The sequence below is a fragment of the Equus przewalskii genome, unplaced genomic scaffold, assembly GCF_037783145.1.
Source record: "Equus przewalskii isolate Varuska unplaced genomic scaffold, EquPr2 ChrUn-10, whole genome shotgun sequence".
Lineage (NCBI taxonomy): Eukaryota > Metazoa > Chordata > Mammalia > Perissodactyla > Equidae > Equus > Equus przewalskii.
The window spans coordinates 679,867-690,098 of record NW_027228747.1 but is presented as its reverse complement, the minus strand read 5'-3'; the positions used below and the strand labels follow the sequence as shown (position 1 = coordinate 690,098).

Here is a 10,232-nt window from a genome sequence, read left to right as displayed (position 1 = left end):
CTTTTTTTTGAGGAAGATTAGCCCTGAGCTAACATCTACTGCCAATCCTCTTCTTTTTGCTGAGGAAGACTGGCCCTGAGCTAACATCCATGCCCATCTTCCTCTACTTTATATGTGGGATGCCTACCACAGCATGGCTTGACAAGTGGTGTCATGTCTGCACCTGGGATCTGAACTGGTGAACCCCTTGCTGCCGAAGTGGAATGTTCAAACTTAACAGCTGTGCCACCAGGTTGGCCCCTATTCTTTCTAATAATTTGTCTATTGATTCTTTTGGATTTTCTCTGTAAAGAATCATTATTTGAAAATAATGCCAGTTTTTTTCCCCTCCTGTAAAGCTCTTATTGCCTTTTATTTTTCTTAAATTATTATACCGGTTAGGCCTTCCAGTACAATGTTAATAGAAATGGTGATATTTTCTTGACATTCTTGACTTGATCCTGATTTTTGAAAAGGAAATTTAGAATTGTTTTTGTAGATTTTTTTTGATAAATAAATTTATGATGATGTTTTGGTAGGCTTTTTGTAAATCTCATTTGTCAGATTAAAGAAATTTCCTTTTATTTCTAGTTTACTGAAAGTTTTTTTTATCTTGGATATTAAATTTAATCAAAGTTTTTCTACATCTACTGAGATGATCATATAACTTGTGTCTCTTTTTAATATGTTAATATGATGAATGACATTTATAGATTTCCTAACATTAAATTATCCTTGCATCCTTTGACCATAAAGTATTATCAATTTTATATGCTACTGTACTCAGTTTATAGTGTGTGTAGGATTTTTGCATTTGTATTAATGAACAACATGGACTTATGGTTTTTCTTTCTCATTCGTCTTCATCTGTTTGGGTTTCAAGGCTCAGAAAATGATATAAGGAATATTCCCTATATTTATATATCCTTTGGAAGGATATATCTTTGGAAGAATTTGAATAAGATTGGAATGGTCTTTCCCTTTGAGTTTCAGTAGAGTTCACCTATAAAACTGTCTGGGTTGGGTATTTTCTTTGTGGGAAGATTTTTAAATACTGCTTTCATTCCTTTAGTATTTACGGGACTATTCAGGTATCTTATTTCTCCTTGAATCAGTTTAATAAATAGTATTTTCTATGAATTTTTCCATTTCATCTAAGATTTTAAGTGTATTGGCATAAAGTTCCTGATAGTATTCTCTTATTTTCTTAATCTCTACTGTATTTTTGTAGTTATTCCTCTTTTTTCATTTATAATATTACTTGTGGTAGACTGTATTATTGTTCCCCAATTATTTGCTCTCCTTCTTGTAAGAGGACTATACATTCCCAACTATTGCCATGTGATTTGAAGTACCTCTTGTGTGAGGAATATCTATACCTACTCAACTGACAGTGGGTTTGATCACAATGACGTCACATCCGAGCAGAAACTTTAAAAGATATTGTGTGTGTTTCCACTAGGTCTCTTGCTCTTTTCCGTCTTTAGAGAATGGCATGTCCTTATCTGGGGATTCCAGAATGGAGACGCTGTCTGGAGGAGTGTCTAGCAGTGGACCTGGAGTCAACACATACAGCAAGCAAAAAGTAAACACTGAGATTTGGGATTTTGTTAGTTACCACAGCATATTATAGTGAAAACTGACTGACAAATTATTTGTCTATGACTTCTTTTTCCTTAGATAAATCATTGCAGAAGTTTGTTTATTTTGTTGGTCTTTTCAAAGAACAAACTTTTGGCCTTGTTGATTTTTTTCTATGAATCTTTGGTTTTTAGTTCATTTGCTATTTTCTATGTTCTCACAATTATAATCTCCTTCCTCTCACTTCCTTTGAGTTTATTCTGTTGTTTGTTTTCTACTTCCTAAGTTATGTGCTTAGTTCATTAATTTTAAGCCTTTTCCTCCCTCCTATAAAAAAGTATTTAAGGTAATAAATTTCCCTTGAAGTACTATCTTTCATATCCCACAAGTTTTGATATATACTGTTTTCATTACCATTAAGTTGTAAAATGTATTTAAAATTTTATTATGGTTTCTTCTTTGACTCATTAGTTATATAAAAAGCATATTTTGGGGCCAGCCCTGGTGGCTTAGTGGTTAAGTTCAGCATGCTCTGCATTGGTGCCTGGGTTCAATTCCTGGGTGCAGACCTACACGACTTGTCAGTGGCCATGCTGTGGCACCAGCCCACGTACAAAAAGAAGATTGGCAACAGATGTTAGCTCAGGGTGAATCTTCCTCAGCAAAAACAAAAAATCAAAAAACAGCATATTCTTTAATTTCAAAATCTATGGAGACTTTGAATTAACTTCTAACATATTTGCCTTGCCATCAGAACATCATTTTGGTAATATTTTTCTTTGAAATTTGTTGCTATTTGCTTTGTGGGCTATTTTATGATCTAATCTTGTAAATGTTCCATGTGTGCTTGAGAAGAATTTGTACTGTCTCATTGGGTGCAAAATTAATATATATTCATTAGTGCAAGATTGTTCATTTTGTTGTTCAAATACTCTGTATCTTTGCTGATCTGTTTTTTTTGTCTGCTTGAATCACCAGGCATGTTGAAAAATCTTCTACAATGATGATAGATTTGTCAATTTCTCCTTGTAGTTTTTATCAATTTATACTCTGTATATTTTGAGCATATTTTATTAGGTGCTTATATGTTTAGCATTGTGTTATCATTTTTGGTTAATTAAATCTGCTATTATACAGTTGTTATCCCTTTCTATCCCTATAAAGCTTTTTATCTTAAAGTTTATTTCATCTGATGTCAACCTAGCCAAATAAGCTTTCTTTTAGTGAGTGTTTGCTTAGAGTATCATTTTCAATCCTTTTACTTTCAACCTTTCTAAGTTCTTTTGCTTTACGTGTACTCATGTATACAGGGGATTTTTTAAAAGTCCTAACTGACAATCTCTGTCTTGTAACTGTCAATTTTCATCCACATATGTTTATTGTAATTCTTGATAGATTTGGACTTTGATCCTATCTAACTTTTTGATTTCTATTAGTTCTATGTTTTGTATATTTCTGGCTTTTTTCTTTCTTACTTTCTTGCTTTTGGATTAACTGAATTTTTTTTTTAACCTTGTTTCCTATTCCGTATTTTTCTTTCTAAAGATTTGGAATTATTATTTTGGTTTTTTAGTGGTTACCCTTGAAATTTATCATGCATTTTAACTGAACAAGGTCTGAGGTTTAAACACTACATTGATATTCCCCTCTAGGTAGTACAAGAGCTTTAGAATAGCTCTTTTCTTACTCCTTCTGACTAGTATAGTACTGTTGTCTAATTTTTTGGTTCTATCTTTTCTTTTTAACTCCACAAATTAGTCATTGTCATTTTATTCTACACAGACAATGTTTATTTGGGTTTATATACAGAGAAAGAAGGAGAACCAATATGAGAATGCATGTACAAACTAGCTGCCGCTAAGTGTAACTGGGACAGCTCAGTCTTACGGGATTGTCCGCCACGATGCCATATAAAGTGTGTCTCAGGAAAGTCTGCATGGGGGAATATTTTAAAGATATTTTCAATCACTCAGTAAACTGTCTTGAGGAAAGAAGAGAGCAATTTTCCTACTGACTCTTGTTTTCCCTCTGCCATGACGGTTAACTCCTCTGCCCTTTTGTGTTGTGTATGTGTGTCTCTGGTGTCTGATGGCTCAGCATCAACTGGGTAGCCCCAGGGCAGGAAGAAAGAGGTCTATGGTGTTGGTATGGAGTGAGGCCTGTTAGTGTGTGCCTGCATAAAAATGGTTGGAGTCTATGCAGAGTTGGTCCCAACAGTGGTGCCTGGAGCTGGCATTAAAAGTCCTGGAGACAGGCAAGGCCAAGAGAATCTGAAGTGGAGCATATGATGAGGAATAAAGAGGGAGAATGTTCTCAAAAGAAGTAATAGCATTTTCAAAGCACAGATATGGGACAAAGCACTAGTCCTTCAAGGACATGCAAGAATAGAAATTGCTCTTCAACTGGGGATTCCCTTTATGTGAACTCTTGTAATGTATTTTTACTTCTATGAGCTTTGTCTGTAATCTCAAGAATTTCAGGTTGGCTATACATGAATTTGAATTCCTAACATTGAGAATACTTAGAAATAGGGGGAATAGGCTACTGGGAAAAGGAAAAGGAGGTTTGTGGGCATAGACATTATTGCTGTGATAGTTTGGGAGAGAGAAAACTAAAGCAAAGAAAAGTCTTTGGGATGGTCTATCTTAGCGTCCCTGTCAGGAATATGTTAGGACATCTAAGAGAGCCAGAACAGAGTGGTCTGTTAAGTTCTGATGGGTTCGCCAAGTTATTACTGGCAGAATTTTACATTTGAGAGAAAGTTTGAGAAATATTTCTGGGTGCTGTTAATTAAGAGTTTCCCTTTTCAGACTCACTGAGCTGGGTAGAATAAACAAAAATCATCCAAAGACATTTCAAACCAGATTGTATCAGATCAAGCCTCCCATCAAAACAGTTAGAAACGCTGGATAAAATATTTTTAAAATATCTGTTTGGAAGCATTAGAAAACTACCAAGACAGCAAAGGACCTAGGGGTCAAGATATTGGATAAAAGGGAATCTCATAGAGGCAAGACCAACATTTGGCCCCACTTGAGGTATTTGCCAATACTAACATCAAAGTTGAGAGGATAAGAAGCTGAGCAGAGCTTTTGGAAGTTTCAGAGGGGAGACCATAAGTGGAGTTCAGGGCTCACCAATGAGAAGTGGTCCTAGTAAACATCACAGGCTTACAGTTGGGATCCCCAAAGGGCAACCCCTAGGAGTAAGGATGAACCAAAATAATCTAGCTCTCACAATGATTGAAATCCAGCTTGAATCAGTTCAATCTTAGATTTATTCAAATGGTTTGCACCTGCCCTAACTGCTCTTATAAACAAGAATAAATCCTCTCCAGTAAATTATATTGTTCAGTATCTCAAATTATCTCTATGATTTTTCATACACTATGTCTAGCATTTAATGAAAAATAGGCATGCCAAAAAGAGAAGACTTTACCAAAAAGTTGGAGACAAGATAGATAATAGAAAGACTTACAGAAGATCCAGATACTAGAGTTATCGTACACAGACTTTAAGATAACTGTGACTGACATGTTCCAGAAATTAAGTTCCAAGATGGACAACTTCAGGAGAGAACTGGAGACTATAAAAAAACAACCAAATGGAAACTTAGAACTGAAAAATGCCATGACTGAAACTAATAACCCAATAGATAGGTTTAACAGTTGATTAGCAAACACAAAACAGAAGAAAGCAGGTATAGTAATGCTAACATTACGTAAAGACGTCTTTAACATAAGAAGCAAGATAAAAAGAAATAGAGGACTATTTCATAATGATAATGGTGTCAGTTCACCAAGAAGATATAACAGCATAAAATTGGCATATACCGAATAAAACATCGGAATATAGAAAACAAAGAAAATTGACATAACTAAAATAAGAAATAGAGAAATCCTCAATTATAGTAGGAGATTTCAAGATACCTATCTCATTAACTAGAAGACGATGAAGACAAGAAAGTGACGTTTAGGTAAGTGTTGTTCTGCTACAATTGCAGAATATACACTTCAGGTGCACATAGAACATTTACCCAAACTGACTACATATTAGACCGTAAAGCGACTCAACAATTTTCAAATGATTGAAATCAAACAGTGCATGTTCTCTGGCCACAATGGGATTAATTTAGAAATCAATAACAAAAAACATAACTAACATATCCCCAAATATTTAGAAACTAAGCAACACACTTCTAAATACTGACGGATTAATGAAGTCACTATGGAAATGAAAAGATATTTTGAACTAAACATATTGAAAATATCTAAGCTTATAGGGTGCAGAAGAGCTGTGCTTAGAGGAAAATTTTTAACCTCAAAATTGATAATATATCAATTCGAATATAGAATATAGAGAGAAATAGCAATATATGATATTGTAGGGGAGATGTTCTCTCCCCAAATGGGGGTTCGTCTGGCCAGAGAACGAATTAAATTCACATGAGACAGAATAGCAAGAGAAAATTAAACAAAGCTTTCTTCCCGAAGGAAGAAAGGGCACCGAAGAAGTGGGTTGCACATAGTGGTTATATAGCCCCAAACAGGGTGTTTCACATGTGATTGAAATGTACCTCCCACAATAGTCACAAGATTGCCCTGTCGGCACAGTGCTTGATGGACACAGCAGGTAGTGGTCTGCTGTCTCAGAGGGCGTAGCAGGAGGCAAGTCGATTGTCTGGAGCTGGGCGGTCACAGGTGAGCGCAGCAGCAAATCAGTTCCTAGCCTAAGGAGAGATGCTTAATCCTTAAGGAATGCCAACGTTGGGAGGGGGAGGGAAGTCAGTTACAGGAGGTTACCAGACTAGCACAATAAAATGTAGATTTTAAGTCCTTGCCTTTGGTATTGATTAAGGGTTTTTAGAGAGAAGGTCATCTCCTTTCTTCTTCCTGGTACAGAGAGGGAGGCAACTTTTACAGATAGAGATTTACTAACAAAGGGCAAGTTCCATTCCTCAGAGCCTCCTTCCCTGTCCCAGTTTATCAAAAGCAATCAACCTCAAATAGTCCTGATACCAGAGAGACATATCTTGGGGTGGCCAATTCCAGGTCCCCACAATATAGAAAAAAGAAAGGCTGAAAATTAGTGATGCAAGTATCCATCTTAAGTTAGAAAAGGAACAACAAATACAGAGAAAGTAGAAGAAAGGAAATAATAGAGTAGAAACTAATGAAATGGAACACAAGTTTACACTAGAAAGACTCGATAAAAGCACAAGTTGGTTCTTTGTAAGGACTGATAAAATAGAAAAGCCCTGATAACACCTCAAGAATAAAAGGGAGGAAGCACAAATAGCCAGGACAGCAAAGGGGACAAAGCTATACATTTTCAAAAGGTCCCTAGAGATCTCATGTGCAACTGAGGTTGAGAACTTCAGTGATAGGTGATCTTACCGGGGCATTGTTGGAGAACCCACAGTGTTGATGCCTTTGGATTTTTTTTCTCTTAAGCTCTTTAGATTCCCCAGTGAAGAATCTTCCAGTTTCCTGCCTCTAGGGTGTAAGCCTCATTGATAGCTTTCTAGAAATTGAGTAGAGGAAGAGGGCTGAGGTGTCTTAATATTCAATAAATAAGCTTTCCCTTTATCCTTCTGCTTTCAGAACAGTAACTCTTACCCTCAGCTGGATCTGGTGACCCGAAGCTAGACGCCTTAAGTTTTGCTTTCTTCAGAGAATCAGCCCAAGTCTTGCACTGGCGTGGGAGAGGGGCAGACACAAGAGTGCACCGGGAAGGAGGAAGACTGCTGCTTCAGCTATTTCTTTCAACCGATCTTCCTAATTTTAGCCCCACTTTTACCCTCACTTCTGGAGCTCCCCGATGCCATAAAATGCTGACCTTTGGGGGCTTCTGCAGTGCATATCAGGTTCCTTCTCACATGTAAATATTTTTTTGAAGTCTGTCACTTATCTTTGAACTTTGCATATGGTGTCATTCATTGTTTAGAAGTTTTTCATTATAATGAGGTCAAATCTGTCCATCTTCCCTTTTCCTTTGGTTGTGTTCCAATCACAATTTATTGAATGAGCCTTCCTTTCCTCACTGATTGGAACTGTCACATTCATATACATAAACTACCATAAACTAAATATCCATGTATACATGGTTCTCTTTCCAGACTCCATTAAGTTCCATCGATTTTTGTAGATTCCTGTACCAATACCATACTGTTTTAATTGCTATACAATAAGATTTTTCAGTATCTGGCCAGTTGAGTACTCCCTTACCCTTGCTGTTATTGTCCTTTTTTAGAATGTTTCTGGTATTCTTGCAATTTTTATTTAATATGAACTTTAAAATTAGCTTGTCAAAATCCACAACAAATACTGCTGGGATATTGATTGGGATCGCATTGATTTTATATATTAATTTGGGGAGAATCAGTAAACTTACAATATTGAATCTTACATTTAGGAACATAAGGGGCCTTGTTCAGATTGCCTGTGTTCAAATCTTATCTCCACCATTTGCTAAATAGACATAAACTTTGGCAAGTTTATTAATCTCCCTAAGCCCCAGTTTCCTAATCTATAAAACTGGGGGTAATGATAACAGTGCCTCCCTCAAAAAATTAAACAATCCTCACAAAGCTCCTAGCAAGATACATGGCACCTGTAAGGAGTCAATAAATGTTCACAATTATTATTATAGCACATGGCAATGGACTGAATGTTTGTCTCAGGATTAATATTTCCCCTGTGAACTGCAATGCCACTTCTGTCATATGCTGAGTTTCTGTTTATTAACTAGTCTGTTTCTGGACTCTTGAATCCATTCCATTTGTCTACATATCTATCCCAGAGCCAACACCATTCATTCATTCAGTATTTATTGACCACCTACAATGTGCAGGTCCTATTTTAGGCACTTAGAATGCATCAGTGAACAAAACAGCTAACGATCTCTGCCCTTATGGAGCTTCCCCTCTAGTGGAATCCCACAATTATCTTAATTATTATAGCTTTAAAATACGTCCTGATTCTTGTTATATGATTGGGCTAGTCCTCTTACTTTGTTTCATTTTTTAATAGTTATGAGTAACTCTTTTTAAACACTTTTCGTTTTGAAATAATTCTAGATTCACAGGAATTTGCAAATAAAAAAAATTTACAGGGAAGCCTGGTGTACCCTCCACTCAGTTTCCTCTCAAGATGTTATCCCCAAGGTTTATGCTAACATCTTGCATAACTACAGTATAATGTCAAAACCAGGAAGTTTACATTGGTTCAATCCACAAGGCTTATTTAGATTTCACCAGTTTTACATGCTCACATCTGTGTGTGTGCACGTGTGTATAGTTGTATGCAATTTTATCACGTGTAGATTTGTGTAACCACCACCACAATCAAGATACAGAACTTTTGCATCACTGCAAGGTGCCCTCATGCTGTACCTGTACAGCCATGCCCACTCCCTCCCTCTTCTCATCCCTAACTCCTAGCAACCATTAATCTGTTCTCTATCTCTATAATTTTGTTACTTAAAGAAAGTTATATAAATGAAATAAAACAGTATCTAGCCTTTTGAGATTGGCTTTTTTTCACTTAGCATAATGCCCTTGAGATCCATCCAAGTTGTTGCATGTATCAAGAACCCAGTCTTTTTTATTGCTGAGTAGTATTCCATGGTATGGATGTGCCATTCACATGTTAAAGGACATTGGGTTGTTTCAGTTTGGGGATGTGATGAATAAGGCTTCTTTGAACATTTGTGTACAGGTTTTGTGTGAATATAAGTTTTCATTTCTCTGGGATAAATGCTCAAGCGTTGCTGACTGCATTCTTTTTAGAGAATATCTTGGTTCTTCTTGGTCCTTTCCTCTTCTACATACATTTTAGAGTTGGCTTGTCAAAATTATGAAAAACTCTTTCAGGATTTTGATTGGAATAGTGTTGAATCTATGAGTCATTTGGGAGAGAATTATGATATTAAACCTTTCTTTCCACTGATAGATGTCTCTCTTTTTACTTAGTTCTTTTTTAAACGTCATTCAATAAAGCCTTATGATGTTCTCTCTACAGGTATTGCACTTATATTGTTAGATCTATTCCCAGGTGCCTCTATCAGGAAAGGCTGGTTGTGCTGTGGTAATAAAACAAAGAAAAAAATTTCTCGCTCATGGTACATGTCCATCATGATGCAGGGGCTCTGAGTTTCATTGTCCTCATTTTCATTGTCCTCACTTTGGAATTCAGGCTGAATGGCGAGCTACTATAGAACATTGCCAGCTGTGTGGTAGAGGGAAAAGAGAACATGGAAATTCTTCCGCTTGATAAGGATCAAGGCTGCCCCTGGCCCAAGGAGAGAAGCCCAAGGCGTCCTGCCCTACATACACATACGGATCTATATCATCCCCTGGGGAAGCATACGATGTCCTGACCTGATTTCTATCCAAAGTTATAGGACCACCCAATAACGAGACCCCACCTGCACTGATACCATTTTAACAATTTATTTTCATGATCTTTCCTTGTCTTGTAAAGAAGTAACTCACATACCTATGCCTTATAAATTTAGCTCTAACCCTCAACACATTGCAGCTCTTACTGCCCATGGGTCCTGTCCTCATGGCTACTCCATGCTATTCTCTGAATAAAAGAGCATTACTGCCAGACCTTGAGAGTCTAAGAAATCTTTCTTTCGTCTCCGAGCCTGCATCACAGCGGCTCTTAA

General features: G+C 36.6%; 1 long non-coding RNA gene across 1 annotated transcript; it reads left to right on the top strand.

The window, feature by feature from the left end:
* The first annotated feature begins 1,434 nt into the window (after window positions 1-1,434).
* On the top strand, window positions 1,435-9,508 carry LOC139081482 (uncharacterized). Its single transcript, XR_011536599.1, has 2 exons — window positions 1,435-1,564; window positions 7,163-9,508. It is a non-coding gene; the product is annotated as an uncharacterized lncRNA (long non-coding RNA).
* The last annotated feature ends 724 nt before the right edge of the window (window positions 9,509-10,232 follow it).